This window comes from Symphalangus syndactylus, chromosome 2 (assembly GCF_028878055.3).
Source record: "Symphalangus syndactylus isolate Jambi chromosome 2, NHGRI_mSymSyn1-v2.1_pri, whole genome shotgun sequence".
Classification (NCBI taxonomy): Eukaryota; Metazoa; Chordata; class Mammalia; order Primates; family Hylobatidae; genus Symphalangus; species Symphalangus syndactylus.
In genome coordinates this window covers 110,994,352-111,016,064 of record NC_072424.2, presented here as the reverse complement: position 1 = coordinate 111,016,064, position 21,713 = coordinate 110,994,352, and the positions used below count along the sequence as shown (strand labels likewise).

The following is a 21,713-nucleotide window of genomic DNA, read 5'->3' as shown; positions in this document are numbered from 1 at the left end:
GTCCCAGGGAGACTTGTGAAAGAATTCTTAGCCCAAGCAACCTCATCACCCCTACAGATACTAAGGCAGACTCTGCAGACCAACTTTCCTTCTCTTGTGTTACTCCTATTGCTCTTCCCTACCAGTACTGAGAAATTATTCTGCTGAGCATTTTGTACACACTGTGATGGTTCATCTAGCTGGCTCTCCTGTAGCCTGTCAGAAGAGAATATATTTGAAGCCTTTCTTAGAAGCAATCTGCCTTTTTCTCAGCCATAAATCTCTCTTCTGTGTAACCTGGAAACCTTTTTTGATGAAGAGTATATGACTATATATATTGCTTAACACACATCTGATGACTTTATGATCGTCCTGAGGAAAATGTGTTGCACTTTGAGAGAATTTAAGAATAGATCTCCCAAGTTTAGCACTGAACTGTTGAAACCCTAGAGATGTAAGCGATAGTTTTCCTAAAGGGAATGTAAGTTTAGTGATTCCAAGCAAAGACTGGAATAAAATAGATCAGCTTGTGAACCCTTGCTTTTACTACTGGATAAATGTATGATCTTGGAAAAGCTAATTAATATCTCTAAATATCACTGTCTTCATCCATAAAACAGGGTTTTTAATAACATTTGTATTATACTTTGTTATGATTAAGCAAAAAATATATTTCAAAAATATAGACCACTTTGCTTGCTAGTGAGAGTGGAAGAAAACCTGTTTTTACATTTTGCTCTTCATATACTGAATTAAAACATTTTAACATTCTTTGCTGTGCAATAGAGTAGTATCTGCAATTCCTTAAACAAATGTAATTATTTTTAACCCTGCTCAACTAAGAGTATCATACTAACCACTGATCCCCAGGAGCTACATTAACCAATTATATTTAGATAGTAGCCAAAAGTCACCAGTCTTTTACCAATTCTCTGAACTCAGCTAAGCTTGTAAAAATGAACAACACCCCGATTAAGTCATTAGCATTTGTCACCTTTTAGTTGTCATTCTGTATAACATCAAAGTTGTGACTGGTGCCTTTAGTGTTGAGAGACTGATATAATCAATAAACAATTATAGATAGACATGTGAAAGAAAAGGGAATAGGAAAACATGAGCATTCAGTGTTAACGGGATGTTAAGACATTTTAAGTTGGCAAAAGCAGGAGAATAAGTACAAAATACAATAAAGACAATTGGTTATTACAGTATTTTGATAACCTTAAAAGCCTTAAAACCCCCAAAACAAAGAATGGCACATGTGATATCATTGCAACAACACATCTACTTCAGATTTCTGACAAACGAGATGAACAAGAAGTGGAGTTAAGGGACAACTTAAAGGCTGTTGTGATACTCCAAGTGAGAAGGCAAGAGAATCTAGACTGACATGGGGTGGAAAAAGGCCTGGAGAAGTGGATATGAGGGATAATATGAGAGATACATCAATAAGACAAAGGAACTATATGAATATAACTGATAAGGCAAATATGACTTTCAGGTATCACACCTTAATTCACAAGAAATTGATGATACGGAAAAGTTAAGAGGAAAAGGTATGTTTATGTTTGTGTTGTTATTGTTTTGTTATCATTATCTTCATTTATGGCGATGGGCAGGAAGCAAAAGCAAGAGGCAATCCACAGGGGGAGGAGTCTGAAAAGTTTGTCACATTTATTGGAGGGGGGAATAGAAAAACTCGGCCCACCATCAGACTCAGCAAAGAAGCCTGTCCTATGATGGAGCCTTTGGGAAGAGAATAAAAGAAAATAATTACTTGAGTGAGATAAATCAAAAGTTCAGCCTTGCAGAAATGTAAATTCTAAATGTTTACTGCATCTGTGGTATGGAAACCTCAAGACAAAAAAATAAAATAAAATCAAGACTGACCTAGAGGTCTGAAATCCCTAGACTCCAGGGGAACGCAAAATTGCTCCATAGAGTACAAAGGGTTCTGAGAGAGAAATCCACCAAAAGTTACAAACTACAGGCCAGGTGCGGTGGCTCATGCCTGTAATCCCAGCATGTTGGGAGGCTCAGGCAGGCAGATCACTTGAGGTCAGGAGTTTGAGGCCAGCCTGGCTAACATGGTGAAACCCCTTTTTCTACTAAAAATACAAAAGTTAGCTGGGCATGGTGGTGGGTGCCTGTGATCCCAGCTATTCGGGAGCTGAGGCAGAAGAATCGCCTGAACCAGGAGGCAGAGATTGCAGTAAGCCAAGATCGTGCCACTGCACTCTAGCCTGGGCAACAGAGCACAATTCCATCTCAAAAAGAAAAAAAAAATTATAAGCTACATAAAGAAACAAAACACAGTAGAGAGTAGCCACAACAACAAATTAGGAATCTAAGAAACTACAGAGCAATGTGGAAAAAACTAGATAGGTATCTAAAACAGACACAAAAGTAATAGAAATAAAATTGAAAAGCCACACACGAAAAAAATACACACACAAATCTGGAAGAGAACCATAAAAATGTTTTTTAAAATATATTCACTGAATTTTTTTTACAAGAAACAAACTAAACAGCAAATTAGATACATCTAAAGAAATAATTTATGAACTACAAAGTAAATCTGGTAAATCTCAAGAAGTGTGTTCCCATCCCCATAAAAGAAAATAATGACAACAAAAACAATAACAAAATCACAATTATATCTTTCCAAACAACTTTTCTATAACATCAATTTCTCAGGAATCAAGGTGTGACACCTGTGAGTCATATTCTTTATTATGGGAAGGGAGGAGTCCCAAACACAACAAAGTAAACATGAGAGTTATATAATATAGCAATAAATCTGATTCACCTAATGCCAAGTTACTGATTTGAATTGTGTCTATAGTGAATACTAATTAAGAATGTAATTAAATAAGATGCTGTTTGCCTTCCTTAAATTTGGGACACTTGAGGATAATTTTATTGATCAATTTTATTGATTTTTAATTGAGGCATCCAGGAAAGTTTGAGTACCCTTTTTGCTCTCAATAAATTCCCCTGTAGTATCTGAATATAAATTTTTCATTCCACTGACTCTGTAACTGAATTAAAAGTAGGGCCACCTTTACTAAAAACTGCCCTTAGAGCTTCTAAAAATCCAAAGACCTTTAAAAGGGCTGAAGTTGTAAGAATTCAGAAAATAATGTATCAAATACAAATGTTTTGAGTCAACTCAACGTTATGCTTCCCTGCTATGTGTCCTGCTTTCACGTGTATGGCAGGCTGTTAGATATTAGGAGTATGCTGTCATTCACGTCATTCCTAATCTTTTTCTCTCAAGTTAAGTACGGTGCCCCTGGTTAACAAGACCATTTCTTCAATTTAAAAAAAATCTTTGTTTCCCAACAGGGAATCATGAGGGAATTCAGTCAGCCACAAAAGCATAATTGCTTAGGAAATGCATTCAGTGGAAGGCAGATATAAACTAGGTCATAGCGCATCATTATTTTTAAATCACTCAATTATAAATTGACATATTAATATAGATCAACATTAATGTATACCGAAGTATCACATTTATACCCAAATAAAAAATGTAAAGGAAAACCAATTAGCTGAAATAGAAATTAATGACGATAATCTTCAAAGCAGCAAGACTGCGCCTTTGAGAAAGACCCTAGGGTTCTGTTTGCTTGTTTGTTGGAGACTAAATTATTCTTCAGTAAAATTGAAGGGGGAAAAAAAGACTAACATTTAAGCTACAGGAAGATGTGGTTTGCCTGGTACTTGGACGTTCTTTGTAGAATCTACAAGTTCAGCTCCCAGGGGTTCAAATGCTCTTGAACCTAAAAAGCCCCCTGGGAAAGAACTCTTCCAAGAGAAGAGATGGAGAGCCATACAAGCAGAAACCAAGTCTGAGTCCTAAGTCTTGGGGCTGCAAGAAAAGAACAAGAGAACAAGCCAAAAAAGTTGCCCACTAAACTCTCTATAGAAGGGGAGGAGGGCAGGTGTCACCACTACGTACTCTGAAGTCTCCGTTAGAGGGTACTGGACTGAGTGAGGAAAGCTGCTAGACACTTTCCTCGTTTCAAATTACTTGTAACCCCAGCAGTTCAATCAAAAAATATAACTCCGTAAGCTTATGGAAAGAAATGAATTTGGTGAAGAAAGCGTGGGAAAATACTGGTTAAACTAGTAAGAAAAAGATCACAATAAAAAAGAATTTAAAATGTGAGAACTGAAATCTGGAAGATGGCAGAATGAGAAGCAGAATAATTTGCCCCCTCTCTCTTGACTGAACCAAATGTAAAGACATCAGGTGGTAGAGATATGGATACTAGTCCTTACAGTACTCTCTAAGAGTGCTATGGTTTTTCCTGGTCCTCACTCTATGCCCCAGGCATCTCCTCCAGGGCTTCAGCCAAGTTCTTGTTCAAGCACTTGAACAAACTAGATTCACTCCTGAATTAGCTTCAGGTGCTGCCCATAGACACTGCTATGGCCCACACTTGGACAATCCAGCTTGGTTTTCTTAATGTCTTAATTCCTTTTTCATGATCGTGAAAAAAAATCCAATGAGTTTCTTTGAAGAAATATCTAAGATATATAAATTCAGAATATTTATAGTCCCTAAATCAAGACTGTATCATACAAAAACACTGATTCTTTTAAAATGCATGAATGAGTGAATGAGTGCATAAATAGGCAATAGTGCATAAATGTATGAATGAACGAATGAATGAAAGCATAAATAAGCAAATAAGGAAATATACTTCTAAAGCACATGTCAGGAAATGGATAAATTACATTTCATGAAGTTTCAGATTGAATCAGGCAAACAGAATTGTAGATTTCTATGTCTGCCATGACTCAGTGTATAGCTTTGGGAAAACCTTGTAATTTCTCCATACTTCAGTTTCTCACCCTATAAAAGGAGTATATTGCTTGAAATTTAATTCCCTCACAGCAGTGAGAGTTTTGATTCAATGTTTATAAAACGCTTTTAGCTTCCCTGATTAATAGGCAAAATACTGTGGTAGTTTGTATAATACATTTTCCAAAAAGGATAAAGGTAACTGGTCGAATCTGATGTAAAATAATACTTTACTCGAGAAATAAGTATCAGTCATATTTATTACCTCTCCATTTCATTTGCTAAGTAATAAAAATTACTTCTAACAGAAAAGTATCAAATTAATATTCAAGCCAGTTGAAGTGTTATCATCGTAGGCCTCACCTACGATGGGGGAAGGAGAGTTGTTTTGTTTTTCCAGGCTACCCCACATGTTTATATGGTAAAGTCAGGAATGTTGGGCACAGTTTTGAAGGCCTCTAGCGTATTCATTGGTTTCTGGCATTCTAATGCACTCTACTCTTATAACCATAAAAGTACTCTTGAGTGCTTCTGGAAATATATAACAAATCCTTAATCAATTTAAGAGTGTTTTAACTGCATACATGAAATTTCTTGGGAGAAAATATTAGCTATTCTACACACATACAGTACTTAAGTTAGCAAGAGAGTTCCTTCTCAAAGGCACAAAGCAGCTTCCCCATAGTAATATAATTTTCAGTTTTATATGTGTAAGTCCTATTGAATCCCTTAGAATAACAGGAAATTCTGCAGCAAAAAAAAACCCACAAAAATTGATAGCTATATTTATTCAATGCAAGAGGAATACATTAGCTATTCTGAGTTGGACTACTTTTTAAAGGCACTAGATAACCACTGAAGATTAATCAAAATCTTAACCAAAAACTACAAGAACTGAATATTCTGGAGACAGAATTTTCTACATATAAGAATCTAATAATGAAATCAACTGATTAATATACTTCATTTTAAAACTGTATCTATCAGATTACTTTAGCCAGCACTTGAGTAGCAATTTTCTGGATTTTGATGCATTAACTTTTATTTTCGCATTAAACAGATTATAATAAGTAACAGATTTATAAATTAGTCATTGATATGACATAACTGATATTGTGACATGTATAATAATATTTATCAACACATTTAGAACGGAGTAATGTCATTTATTACTTATACAATGTCTATACCTTTCATTTCTATGTTAAAAAGCTATCGTAATATACGTAAGGTGCTTAGAACTGTATCTGGCACAGAGTAGGCTCTTACTAGAATAACAATATATCATTTCTCATAAGTTCTCACCAATCACATGAGAGTTAGAACCATTTCTCCTAATAATTCTGGTAAATATTTGATGGTACTAAGTAAAAAAAAATGTAGTGAATATAATATTACTGATTTATTTCCTCCTACCATTTGGGCTTAAGAACCATAAGTAAATATAATACGCATTCATAAAAATGAATACTAAACATTATTAAGTGAGAAACTAATTATATAAATTATATGTATATATTAAATATATATCATTAATAGAATTATTTATCCTAATCATAGTGGAGTATTCCAATTACTATATGAGTTTCAAGGAATTTACTACTATAACCATTCTTCTTAACCAGAGCACAAATAATTACAAGGTTCAATTAAGTTGAAATTTTTGCACCTGGTTTTTGTGAGAAAGATGAGAATATTACCTTCAAGATGCAAGATTCGTAAATCTTTTTAAAAAGCATTTTGGTATTTTCTATGGAAAACGCATATACATATTTATCTATTAATATTGCATCTAGAATTTTATCTACAGATATTTTTGGCAGATGTACAAAGAGAATAAAAATCATCAGTGCAACATACTTAGTAATAGTAAAAATATGGAAGCAATGTAAACATACACCAAGAGGGGAACAGTGAAATTATGAAATATCTGCATATATTAAATAGAAGCACCCAAAACTATACGTACTGATGTGGAAAAATATTCAAGATTCAGCAGATCAAAAGCAAGTTTTAAGGAAATCAATGATCCTATCGGAGTTAAAAATGTAAAATGAAAATAAATTACATCCTCACATAGTTCTTACATTTACACATATATAGAAAAAAAATGCCTGAAAAGATGCACACCTAAGTATAACAACTTATCCTGATTTGCAGAGATTAAGAAATGAGTAAATCCACTTTTTACTTTAAATATATTCGTATTTTTAAAACTTTTTAAGAAAGTATAACATATGCACAGTAAAATAAAATACATAAATCAAAAGTTGATCACTGATGAATATTTATTGAATAAACACTTTCACATGACCGGCAACCAAACCAAGATAAAAGACATAATCAGCATTCCAGAAGCCTCTCTCTTGCTCCCTCTGGTCATTCCTCTCAAAAGTAACCTCTATCATCTCTGTTTTAATATGTTATACAAAGTATGACTTATTTGTATTTTTTAAGTAACAGATTAAAAAAAAAACTTGCTTTAGCAGCATGAATTTCCCTCTCTGAATATCAAATATACTCAGCATTTTATTCAAAGATATCAATTAAAACTATAACCTGAGCTTTTATAGTGGGCCAGGCACTGAACCAAGTGTCTTTCCTGCATAAATTCAGTTATTCCTTACAACTCCATGAGGCGAGTACTGTTATTATTCCCCATGTACACATGCTGGAACTATGGCTTACAGCCACTCAGAAAATTACACGACCAAAGTCACATCGCTGATGAGTGGCAGAGCCTGGATATACACAAAGGTAGTCTGATTCCAGCTTTCTCAACTCCTCATCAGAAACAAACAAATAAAAATAAAGTGGTAAGATGTAGAGTTGGGAGCATGAGGTGTCCCCAGCATGAAGTTCTTTTTTTGTTGTTTTGTTCTGAGTAAATGACTTAAGGTCTTAAGGTCACATAATACAGCATCTTATCTGCAAAATGGAAGGGTTAGGCTAGATCTCTCTTCTGATCTGATCATCTGACTCTGATAAAGTGACCCACTGAAACATAGAGCAAATATGCTTTGTCATGACGTAGTGCAATCATGTACTGCACTATGCGAAAAAATGACTCATACAAAAAAATAAAACCACAATTTTTGAAACTATTGGAAACAATAATCTTAATTTAATGTTATTTTTGGACATAGGAAGATTTTCCCCCCTAAATAAGCAAACTGGTGGTTTTTGAAGTGTCTTGCTCATCTTTGTATGGAAAATGCCTAAAAACAAACCACTAAAAACTAAACAAAATTTTTTTCCTTCCTCAATTGTGCCTGAAAAAAAAAGATGTAATTTCCCTCACCAAAAGGCCACATATATTTTTAATAGATACATCTGGGATTTTTGGTCCTCACATTTTGAAACACTGACACAAACAAATACAGAACATGCTTTCTCTCAAATGAAATCTATAATTCTGAGGGTTAAAAATTCTTCAAAATAACATGAAATCGATCTTAGCAGAAGGCAACCAAAGAGATCAAGGTTTGTTTCTGGAGAAAACTAGAATTATGAAGACCATAAACCTCAATGAGAAATCTGTCTTTTAAATGTTAGTTTATTGAAAATACCAATGTATGACGGACATACCTTTTTTTCCACTAGAAAATCAGTAATACTTTGGTACAAATGAGGCTTTAAATAAGTTGGAGTAGAAAATAACCAATAAACCAGCTTTCATGACCACAAGCAAAAGAGAACCAGTTTTCCAAAAAGTAAGCAGGATTCATCCTTTGCAGATGTCTGGTTTGGGACCTAATGCCCTTTAAAGATGGGCATGGAATAGTGCAGTCACTTAATTTCCATCAATATCCCCAGGTGTTGAGGTTACAGAGGGAAAACGATATGATCTCTCTCCTCTGTGAGTTCAAAGTCTCTCTAGAAGACAGACACATACAATGAGCCCCAACACAATGTGCTGTTATATTAATAGTCCAAAAAAAGTGCTATGGTATTACACAGAGAAAAGAATTAATTCTGCCTGAGCCTTAAGGAAGGCTTCACAGAGGAGGTGACATTTGAGCTAAGCCTTGAAAGATGAGATTTTTTTTTTTTTTTTTTGTCCAGATAGGCAGCAAAAGAGTACTAGGCAAGTAGGTTAAGGGAGTTGGGGCCATGGAGGATAAGGGTGGTGAGAATATGCCAGGGAGAAAAAAAGGAAGTGACTGATGGCATTATAAGAAATAAAACATTCATAAGTAAGTCTTACCGCATTAGGACTCACTATACAAAGAATCAACCCGAGAAAGGAGATATGTGACTTGAATACTCTGTGGGGTTCTTTGATTTATGAACCCAGGAAGTGCTCATTTGGAAAAATAGAACCTCTGGGTTTTTGGCTGTTCTCCAGTAACTAAAGGGCCACTAGGCTTCCTGTTCAATATCTGGCATAAAGAGCCTGGATGGACCTGTGGTTTGCTGTGCCTTCTTTGGACTTCCTGTCCATGAATGAAGCAGAACTCTCCTCCACTGTCTGTGATTTAAACCCCTGTCTCAAATTCTCCACAACACTCCCCGAGAATGGCCCCCACCTGTCATTGGGTTACCCAGCACCCACTTTATCTCTCTGCTAACAAGGAGCTATGCAGGGTCCTTCTCTACCTAGGAAACAGAAAAATATTTTGGTCAAACACAGTATGCTGTATTTGCAGCCACTTTGCCACCTAAGCACACATTTCAAAATTAAAGCACAAATTAAAGGAAATGAGAGAGAAAGAGAGAGAGAGAAAGAGTGAGTGTGAGAGTGTATGTGTGTGTGTGTGTGTGTGTGTTTTCAAGTACCTCTACCCTGCCTACTTAGGCATCAATTAGTAAATGATGTGAAATCTCCAGGTTAGTCTGACTGCTTCCATGATTATCTACCTAATACAATTAAAGTAAAACCACTAAATTAGACAATGCATATGTGTGGAATTTCAAGTATCTTTGCAATTTCTAATAAGATAAAAATTATCTACTGTTTAGAACTCTTAAGAAAATTAGTCTAATCATATATTTATAATATTAATGTTTCATATTTCAGAATAATTTTGAAATTCAACCCAAAACTCATATGGGAAAAGTTATCGTCTCTCACTTTATGTGAACATTATTGTTCCAATTTTGTTCAAGTGATTTTTGAAATGTCTTTCATATACGCTTAAATTATGTAAGGGTGGTGCCCAAACAACAGACAAATTTACTTACATCAATTATATATCATTTCATAGATAAAATGCATCGGTCAACATCAAACCCATAGAATGAGAACTTAAAAGTTTGGATCTGAGAATTCACAAAAGAGAGTTTTTACATGCAATATATTTATTTTTACTTTCTTCCAGCTGTACAAATGTTATTAACTCAAGATCTTGAACTTGTGGTTACAACTGAAAGCTACACATAATTCTTTTGAAAATTTCTCATTACAAATGAACAAATAATTTAACTCATTAAGTATTTTAATCTTGAGCAGTTGTGATTATCGGTAACTTTACCTTTTCTAACACTACAGGCTAAATAAAGTAAAAGTTTCTTATTACTGAATATTTACCCACAGAAATGGAAAGGCAATGGTCATTATTTAAAAATAAATCCAAAGTATCTACTGACAAATAACCAGAAGAACAGACACATAGATGATTCAAATAAATATTTACTTCCCACATACTCTCTCCCAGGTATTCTGTTACTCCCACTCACATATTATTTCCAGAAAAGGAAAATATGCTAGAGATGGTCAATCTGTGTGAAGCTTATCTGTAAATCCCCTCTGTGCAAAGTTAATCTATCAACACAGACTAATGAGAATTATTTGACTTCTTGTTTAAACTTGGGAGGAAGGTATTAGGATTCTCCACACTCGACTGGAAATAGAACAATCCTCTTATGCAGAGCCCTGGGAGTTTTTTGACTATATCAAATGATATTAAGATCTGCTTAGGTTATGGGTTCTCAAGAAGAGGCAATTTTGCTCCCAGACAATGTCTGGGGACACCATCATTACCCAGGGGAGGGAGGGTCCCTGTCATCCAGCGATGCCACTAAGCACCCTACCAGGCACAGGACAGTATTCCCTGAATAAATTATCCAGCCCAAAATGTCAATAACCAGAGCTTGAAAAACTCTTATTTAAATATACTGAAGAATTCAGGTACAACATTAATATTATCATTTTTAAAACTATACAGATACACCTGGTAGCAGTTCCAGATAAGCTGTAAAAATGAGACCTTGACAATTAATATTTTAACTTTCCTTTTTCCTTCAGCCCCATCCTGCCACATAGCCATTATATCTGAATCCAAGGACCAAGTGATAAATTCTATAAGTAGAGATACTAATAACCTCCTACTGTCTCTCTAAAGGTAAGAATCATAGCAATATGTAAAACTACCTTTTAAAAAGTTTACATTGAGTTCATCAAGCCCACTGACTATTGAAAATTATACAAATTCTCATAATTGGTACCTTAAGGCTGAAAAAAAAGCAACTGAGGAAACTTAAATATTGGCTATAAAGTACTACCATTATACAATGTGCTTATAATTGCTTAAAGTAGTTGAGGAACCACACAGATTAAAGCTCTAAAAAAATCTAGATTACTGTATGCAGAAATATTTAATAAAAGAAATACTACTACACAACGTAAATGGCCAATGCCAACTGTTGAGCACCTATAGTGTCTTCTCTTAAGGCTCCAAATACAACCTTGGATTTGCCAAGATGACCCACAGTATCTAATTTATACTTGGACTACTGGACACTCCATTTATGGTCACCAATCCATAGCCCCCCAAAAAAGACCTTCAGCTCTAAATATCTCTGGAACATTCGGGGGTAATCTAATGAAAGATACCCAATCATAGTAATAATAACTGATACTCCTATCAAGCACTACTCTAAATATATTTACATATATTTACTCATTGAATTCTCATCAGAACCCCATGAGGCATGTTCTGTTACACATGAGAAACTGAAACAAATCTGTGTCAGTAATGTCCTTGATGTTACAAACTCGTCAACGTCAGAGCTGAAGTCTGAACCCTAGTGGCCTGGCTCCGTATTCTTCCTTTTTTTTTTTTTAGATGGAACCTCACTCTGTTATCCAGGCTGGAGTGCAATGGTGCGATCTCGGCTCACTGCAACCTCTGCCTTCTGGGTTCAAGTGATTCTCCTGCCTCAGCCTCCCAAGTAGTTGGGATTACAAGCACCCACCACCACGCCCAGCTATTTTTTGTATTTTTAATAGAGACGAGATTTTGCCATGTTGGTCATGCTGGTCTCGAACTCCTGACTTCAGGTGATCCGTCCGCCTCGGCCTCCCAAAGTGCTGGGATTACAAGTGTGAGCCACCACACCCAGCCCCCATATTCTTTCTACTTACTCTCTGTGCTATAAGAAGAACTGAGTCTCTCAGATTTCAAGTACTGTGAAATTACCATATCGCCAGAGATTTTCAGGATCCTTGGCTTATCCACCAGATCACTGACTTCCCAGTGGTAAGAAATAAACACATTTCTACATTCACGTATACATACATATAACCTAGGCCTGGATTCACAGCTGCAATTCGACTGGGTTTATACCAAAAACCCCTGAGGTTGTTATTGAGGTAGTCCCACCTTGTAATGGTCACTGCCCTTCTCACTGTTCCCAGTCTCAAGGAGGCGATGTTCAGTGTCACAATCTCTGCTCTCGTTCCCAGTCCCTCTACTCATTCATTCAATGGGAATATAACAACTACCTACTGACTATATGTCCAGCAGTGCACTGTGCATTAGCGATACAGAAATGACAAATACAGCTAATCCTTCCAGTAAATTCTCAGCTTAAAGCAGGATTTAGACTAATGTAATCTATTACATTTCAATGTGGCAAGGGCTATGTTAAATGTAGAAGCTGGATGCTCTGAGAGTAACGAAAAAGAAACGTCCAACTCAGACTCTGGAGGTCAGAGGAACTTATCAGAGGAGGTAACGTTTTGCGCCTTAAGTATTGAAAAAGCAGTAGAAAAGATATTTGCAGGAGGAGAGGGGCGATGTTTTCCAGAGAAAAAGCATTCCACGCACAAAGAAATGAAGTGGAAATGTCCAATGTGTATTCGAGAACTGCAGTTTTCCATATAGCTGGAAAAGAGAGTTGTTGCGAGTGGAGAGTAAGAGATGAGAAGAGCAACCTGAGCAAGGTTCTCAGCGTGAAGGGTTATCTTCCCTGCAGAGAATTTTGGAATTTGCCCTCTAGGCAGCAGGCAAATTTTTTAAGGAATTTTAAGTCCAGGAGGGACCTAATAAAAATCATGAACAAATGTGGTTGAATATCTTAGGGATGGGAGAGAGTGTTAGAGACAGCTCCAACACAGTCCAGAATGGGCCCCCAGGAGAGGCATCAAGATATTATAACTATACTTGTTATGACAAAGACATTAATATGAACAAGTGTGTATAGGACAATTGTCCACCTAAAGCTAATTTGAATACCTGAGGATTAAACCTGTGATCTTGGTTACAATGATCATCTCTCTAAATATTCCTGGGAATGGTATGTAAAAATGTAAGAATACAATAAAAGCTCCAAAGTCTTCAAAGCTATGCAGAGTAGAAAAGAAATCTATCCATCCCACTCTAATTTTGCAAGTCTTCAGCAACACTGATAATGAAAAAGCATTTAACAAGCATTTACCAAATACCCACAACTTTGCTAACCATTTTCATGAATGAAACCTTTAAAAACTGAAGCCAACAATTAAGGGAAAAAACTAGACCTAAATTAAAATTCTTCATGAGTCAACTAAGAAAAATAACAGTAGCATCATCTTATCAAATAAAGTTAATGCCAAAAAAAAAAAACAGTAGAATTGCCGTTCTTGACAAACGGTTTATTGAGGTTTGCATGCTTAAGTTACCTACTAGAAGCATTGTTTGAGATTACTGGAAAACCTACAAAAGGAAATCTGAATGTGATTCACCTACTACGTCATTAAATTTCGCGAGAATGACTTGAGTCATAACCATACACGAATATATATTTGCATTCAAATATAAGTGAAAAGAATTAAGTAATGTAGAGATCTGCTGATTCCCCCAAGTCATCATCACTTTCAACATACTGAAAACATTAAGTTAGAAATATTCAATCTCTTAATCAGAACATTCAGTTCTTTTCAAATCTTTTAACATTAGGGAGTTCAAAGTCAGAGGTGAAATGTAATGAATAGATCACTCCGTTGGGTATATGCAGAGGTCTGTGAATTGTATATATGACCTTGTGGATAATGAGCCCTCCCGGTATGTGGTACACCTACTTGATTAGGGATAGAATTTCAAACTCTGTGCTGTTGCTTTTGTGAGTAGAATTAAACTTAATGGCACATGAATGTAAATTTTTATGATTTAATTGTAGTCTTTCACAAGAAATGTCCTTTTCATTTTAAAAAGAAAGGGGGAAAGGATAACAGAAATAGTAGCAATAATTTACGGAAAATCTAAAGTCATGTCAAGTTAGGCCACTGCTGGTGTTTCTTCTTAAAGTCTTTAAAGGAGGAAAGATGTTCTAATTAATAAAGTCAATCTTTGCAGGTACAAGTCCTTTGTGCCGCATTCAGACCTGTAACTACACATAGGGAACATTTTGATCAGTTTTAATTTTCTCAGTGCTAAATCGAATTTGAAGACTGGTTAATAAGGATACTCAAGTTATATAAGGGAGAGTAGACACACCTTTCTGCTGATATATCACACTGGGGAGATATTTTACAGTATCTGACAGTCTATTTTTTAGTGATGCCACATGAACATGTTAGAGCAGGTACTCTGAATTAACCCCTTTTGTCAGAAGACTTGAATTTTTTTGCAGCAGTTTCCATACACTGAAGACACTTAGAGAGAATTCCAGAGGTGGCCACCGTGAGAGGGTACTGTTGGTGAGTCATTCTCAGGCCACCTACATCCTGCTTCACCTAGAGCAGTGACACATTTCTCTACTGGGCATATCGTCAGTTTCCATTTAAATGAAAGGATCCGTGGCTGAGTATATAAGTAAATAAAAAAATGAAAACCACTGCTTCAGTGGAAAAATACTATAAAATTGTAAAACAGGTTATTAACAGCAAAACAAAAGTGTTTACCTAGAGAAAACCTTACACATGCGATAACCAGATAAATTGAATGTATTTCCATAATATGGGCAGCTCCATTATAATTTAAACCTGCCTCCAGATGTCCATCATGCACTTTTTAACTCTTCAAGCCTTATTAGTTGGTTCAACATAAATGTGCAGATTTGAGATTCAAAACCAGCATTAAAACAACAAAAAACAAAAACAAAGAAAATACAAAGTTGATAACATTTAACCAATTTGGATAAGGCCTGAAAAGCAAAGGAAGATTCTACATGTGAGTTAAATATTTAAAAGATCTGGTCATAAGTTCTTGATAATTGGGAAACATTACAAAATATAGCATTTCTCCAAATTCAGTCATTTGCTGTCCAGCCTTCATGACTGTGATTATTTAGGCCATATTCTTGTTCACTGTTACTTAATATGTTTCTTCAGATACTTAATTTTTTTCTTTGACTTTAATACTTTTTTTGGTCTTGTCTCAAACAATATTGCCCATGAAATTACAGGTTTAATACAAAATTTAACAAATTTTTCTAATATCTAGTTATCCTTACATAAAATATAAGTATTATTAAAACAAAATGTTCAGGTACCACCTAAAAATGGTGGTATATGACTGATGGAAGCAAGTGCCCAGCACATGCTTAAGGATAACGGTGCTGGCCTCATACTGGGGAGTTAGGATCCTGGCTCCACTGTGCTGAATGACTGGGTCTCAGCTTCCTTATCTGTAAAACAGGAATAACAAAAGTACCTAATTTACGGCACAGTTAAGAAGATTAAAATTAGCTAATCCATATAAATGCTTAAAACAGTGTTTTGCACGAAATTCCTGAGTAAATGCTAGCTATGACGTTATGATGGTGATAGTGATTAATATTATATTAATAATGACAGCCAAATTGTAATTATCTAAAGACTAAAGTGACCACTTTTATTTAAAAATACACTTTAGCATATAAATATACTCAAGAAAATATGCTCTCATATTTGACATCTACGTTAATATACGCCTTGGTGATACAAAAGCTATTCCACATTGGTTTAATGCAATTTCACTTTGAAAATATTCATGTGATAATAGGAATCAGATTTTGCCTAAAAATTATAACCTAAATAAACTACCTGTGCAGAAAAAAAAAAAACTAAAAAATTCTTACACGATAGAACATATAGGTCTTTCTCCTACAGTTCAAAAGTATGTTAAAATAAATTTACTTACTATATGTAAATAAAAGCTTTAAAAATATGAACATGCTGTATTAAAACATTTCATATTGGAAAAAAATAAGAATTTCTGGTATTTTAGAATGGTGTCTTTCTTCATCATCCCTGCACTGAAATCTCAGGGTAAGAAAAGGGCCAGACCAACTCCGAAAGGTTTCAAATATCAAACTATACTATTGTGTCAGTGCCCTAAGATCAATTAGCACCTTTCAATGACAAAAAAGGTTACAGTGAGACTCAGAGGTGCACTGTCTGAAACTGTCTCAAATCACTATATAAATGTGGTTTTGATAGCACAAAATGGTTTCTATTTTAAATTAATCAGTTTCATCTCTTTTTCTGGAGGTGTGAAAGGGGTTAGGGGAGTAAGAATAGTGGTGTTCATTTTCAGTATCTCTTTACTAATAAAAAGATGGACGGAGAAACACTAAAAATGACAAATTTCAAGCATAAAATGACATATCACCAAAGCATATATTAATGTACAGCTCCACAAGCAATATTGAGTGACAGTAATGTTTACAAAGTCTTCAAACCTCTTAAAAGCAATCAAAGTTGCTTGTACTTCTTTTGAATGTGTAACTCTTGTTCATTTTCTTCCACTTAAGTTCAAGCTAAATGACACCAAGTTTGGCTCCAGAAATGATTTAATGACTATGCAGTGTCCCCTTCATTAAAACACATCTAACTATAAGATGCAGTATTACACATACTGCATCTCACCCATCTCCAGGGCAAATGCCTGAAACAGCATGTCATTTCTTAGTTTAGCAGGAAAAATTCATGAGAGAAGCAGGTACACTGCAATGCCACCCCATTCCCCTGGTGTTGATTTCCTTCACCTAGTAACCATTGTAATAAAATCCCCCAACTGTATTTCTGAATATAATTAGTTTAAGATACTCTACGGGGAGGCACGTTATAAGAGTTTAGCATTTAGTACATGTAAGAATAATACCCATTTAGAAAAAGAAACTGTCAAGATTATATTCTCACTGAAAAAAGAAGAAGGTGTTTTGATAGAGGTTTGTTCAGCTCTTCAATGAGAGGATTCAAAACGTCTCCTACTTTCGATAGCACGCTTTTCTATTTATTTCTCAAATAAGTGATCTGAAATATTTACAACCAGACAGTACCTAATTTTAGGTTTTAAGTGCTTTAACAGCTCCATGAAATATGATCAGCAGCTGCAATACAGAACTATGGTGAATAAACTCCTTATAAAGAGGGGCCTGTTTTTACAGAATGTCCAGTGTTCTTGCATTTACCTAATAGAAAAAAATGATAATGAGAAAGCATAATACATACTTGAATTCTTAAATTACTTAACGCTTAACTAAGTATTGAAAAAGATTATCTCCCCTCTTCTTGAAATCTGTATAAAAACTGTGAGGTTTTGTGGGGCAAAATAAGTTTGATTATTTGAAAGTTAGAATGTGAACTTCCTAACATTCTAACTTTTTATAACAATAGTCATGGTCTTTCTATCATTCTACCTTTCTAAAAATTCTAAATAATCTAATTCCAGTGCATAAAATTTTAAAATGAAATATCAAGCCATATAAATATATTTTTAGACACGACATCACTCATTTAGAGCTTGCAACAGAGATTGAAAACATGAAATTGGATACTCTATTTCCCGTGGCTATGTAAAATTTATTTACACCCCGAAGTACAACATAAATAAAAAGGAAACTCTTAGAAATGGAGAACTTGTTTTTCTTTTTTTTAACCCAAAGAGCCTTATTAAAAGAAAAAAAATAAATTACAGCAAAATGACAAGTAACTCATCTGCCAGTCACCCGTCAAAAAAGAAACTTCTATGCAATTTTTTTCTCCAGCTTCTAGAAACCCTCTGAAATTCAGCATCTATTTTTCTTAACAATTAATAATTATTATTATTCCTTTTTATACAATCACTCCTTTTTATACAAATCTTAAGATTTTAAAATTTTTAAAACTTAAACATACTACTTAAAAGAAGTGTTAATTGTGAATACATACATATATGTGAAACGTTTTATTTTGGAAATGAGAAATTCAATTTCAAATATTCAATAAATACTAATAAAAAGAAAACAACTGAGTAAATCTTATTTTAGTTATAATTGTGAACCAACTGGTAGTTACAATGGTCTTTAAATATTGAAACATACTATTTTCAGGAAATTTACAAAGGAAAACAGGCTTTTGAAAACCATATTGATTGTAGACCTTTACTTATTATGAAAGACAAGTACATATCCCTAATAATCAGAGAAAGGAGCCATTTTCAACAAATCTAATTATGTTGCTTTCAAAGCTGTAGCTGTCAAAGGTTTTAACATTCTTGTACAGTCATTTCTAAATATGGGTTTAACTTTGAATGACTTACAACTTTTAATCAGGTGGAACAAACTATTTTTACGGTTTATAACAATAAATGTGGGTGTAGTTATATCTGCTTCCGATATTGTTGCCATAAAAATCAGATTCTGGCAGTCTTGCTCCACACAAAACAGTCTGTCTCTTGTTACTACTGCTTTTTGTTTCTTGGGATAATGTTATTTTTAAAAATACACAAATGTCTTTGAATGCAGTCTCCTAAAACGCTCCGTATCACGTATCAAATATTTTTGGGGGGGATTCTCTCCCCGCCCCCTCTAGTTTTTGGTTCTTCAGGTTTAAGATTGCCAATAACATTTTAAAAGACAAAAAAAAGAGGCACTGATTCTGCTTAAAACCAAACCGTACCCGGGAAAGGAATTCAAGTACAATCCTTTCCCTAAGGTTTTAAAAACAAAAACAACGCAACAAACAAAAAAACCATCGTCAACTTTCAATCCTGTCAGTCACCTACATGTAAGTGAAACTTCAGAAGCTGTTGATGGGGAGCCCGCGGTTGTTAAACGCTCCTAAGACTCCCACCTAAATCCCGCAGGAGCCCGCACTGAAACTGACAAACACCCGAGGGTTCACAATGTAGCCGCAGATGAGAAGAGAAACAAAATGCCATATTCCAGGAGATGTATTTCGCTCCAACAATTACGTTGATCCCAGGGTGCCAAGCCAAAAGGGGTAAGGGAGAAAGAAAACTGTTAAGTATGAGCCCTTAATGTGAAACCTAACCTGTTGGTTCTCTTAGGTATCAGATTTTGGAAGTGTCTGTAATGACAGCCAGGAAAGCAAACTAATGGGCCAACGGCCCACTGGGTTTGAACACCAGACTCCTGTTACCTCCTCACAGATCAAGTACACAACACACACACACGGAGTTACTCCACGTGGAACTGCTCTGGAACCAAAACACACGCCCGGGCGCTATTCTGCACCTTGGCAGAAAGGGTAGAGGGACCTGCACCTTCCTCCCCTGCCCTCAGGTTAAGATTCATGAATGACTCTCTAGGCCCGCTCGGGATGGCCAGGAGAGGCGCAGAGGACGCGGTGACACCACTCTCCCGCACACACTCTCACCCCAGGCGCAAATCCGTTGTCTTCATAGGAAGGAGAAAGAGGGGTGCTGGTGAAGGGAGACACTGCCCCGCCAAGCAGGGAAGAGATGACAAAAATTAAATTGCGCTCTCCGCTTTCGCCACCGGACTCGGTCCGCAAATTCCCTAATCGCTCCGAGCTGTTCAGAATCTCGCAGACAAAGGGAGAAAACTCTTTCAAGTGCTACCAAACGAAAGTTCGGGTTGCTGTGCGGCGCAGAATAAAACAAGCACACACACGTCTACTTCCAAACCTCGCTTCACCACGCTAAAAATCCGAACCATTTCAAGTCCCACAGCCTCCCCCGACCCAGCAGGCTTGGAAGGAGAGAAAAACCTGCTCTCCCCAGTCAGGTCCCTTCCCTTGGAGAAGTTATAAGCCTTCCATGGCACCCGCTACTCGACCCAATGAACGCGACTGCTCTGACAAGGCGCCTCTAATTTCACCGACCCTGGCAAACTGCAGGAGACATTCAGTCCACGCCACATAAAAACTATTAAAGTGGAATCGCCGCAGTTGAAAAGCCCGATCAGTGCCTGGAGATTAGAACGCGAGCCTTTAAAGTACACACGCACCCGGCACCGGGAAAGCCCAGGCGCCTGTGACCCTCCGAAGGACTCTGGGTCAGCATCCTCGCGCCTGGACCATCTAGGCGGTCATCAGAAAGTAATACACGTCATAAGAAAGATGTGGGGGAGACCCCGATGCGCGCGCCTCTGCCAGGTGGAGGCGGGGTGCAGGTAGAAGCCGCGCGCTGGACTGCTGGATGAACTCCGTTACGCGCAGGCTCCGCGCCGACCCCGGAAGGGACAGGCAGGCTCGGAAGGGACCCTTGGGGCTTGGGGACGTCTTCTAGGGCAGAGAGCACCGCTACGGTCCGAGCGACCCGGACCCTCAGGCGTGGGGCACCCGGCCTCCAAGCGCCCCCCGGGGACTCAGGCGCCCACGCACCGTCCAGCTGCGCGTCCTCAGTCCCCAGCGCTCGGCGTCCCCGGCGGAGCCTCGCGCACTTTCCCGGAAAGTTTGGGGGTTCTCTCAACTCAGGCTCCCCCGGAAGCCCTGGGGCGGGGGTTGGAAGAAGGGGACACTCACCTCGTCGCCTGGTCCGCCTCGGGTTCCCGAAGTGTCTGTCCCACCGCGGTTCAGTGCTCCGTAATTAAGTATTTATTCTCGTTCCTTCCAGTGTCGAAGTTTCCCCTTCGCGCTGTGCCTCTGGTGAAAACAGGACATCCCCTTCGGCCACCCCACAACAAATAGCGTACACAAGCGGGGGAGAAGCGGGGCGGGGGGAGAAGCCGGCTCCGAGGTAGAGGAGGAAAGGAGTGGAGCCAAAACTCCGGACTGCCACAGGAGGGAAAGGAGAAGAAAACAAAAAGAGAGAGCGCGCCCAGCCGCCGCAGTCGTCACTCCCCAGCTTTTCCCGCAGCTCTTTCCCCCTCTCTAAGGCAGCGACAACTTCACGTGGACAGGATGGAAGTTTTGCGCGGAAGCCGGGAACGACCGGAGCGTGCGCCGCGCTGCGGGCAGCCTCGCACTTGCGCAGGGAGGTGGGGCGGGGGCGACGTCTCCACCGGCTACTGCGGGCTCGGGAGGCCGCCAGGGACGCTGGGGTCGGCGGCGCGCGGGGGAACCACCCCGTTTTTATTTGACCTCGGGTGACTGCCTATTGTCATGGTTTGCGATCTCGCGTGGGGACTGCCCAGGGCCTCAGGGCCCTGGATGTCCCGGGTGGCGCCGCCGTAATCTCCGTGCCCTCCGCGCCGCCCCCACCCCGCCCCCACCCGGGCCGACTCGAGCGGCTGCAGCCTCCAGGCTGAGGGGAGGGACCCGCGACCGCGCTCTCCTGCCTGGGCCGGAAAGCCACTGTCGATCCCCACCTGCTTCTGTGGGGCAGCCCCTGGAATTGCCTGGAACTCTCTCGCTACCCAGTTCCCCTGTGCAGGCCACTGCGGGCCCCCTGCCGGACTCCTTTCCACTTACCCCAAGGGAGGAGACAGAAGGGACTTCGCCTACTTGCAACAACGTGAAATAAAAACCAACCCAGACCAGACTGGGGCGCTTTTTCTGACGGGAGGAAATACCGTTTTCCGTGGAGATATATGTTATGAAGGACTAAGC

At 37.8% G+C, this 21,713-nt stretch overlaps 1 protein-coding gene across 9 annotated transcripts in view; it reads right to left on the bottom strand.

Annotated features, from left to right (window-relative positions):
* Positions 1 to 21,097, bottom strand: part of EYA4 (EYA transcriptional coactivator and phosphatase 4) — a 288,680-nt gene extending 267,583 nt beyond the window's left edge. For all 9 annotated transcript variants that reach the window (XM_055264419.2, XM_055264439.2, XM_055264429.2 and 6 more), the window contains exon 1: positions 20,688 to 21,097. The gene's annotated coding sequence lies outside the window, so the exon portion shown is untranslated. The remainder of the gene's footprint in view (positions 1 to 20,687) is intronic.
* Positions 21,098 to 21,713: the final 616 nt, after the last annotated feature.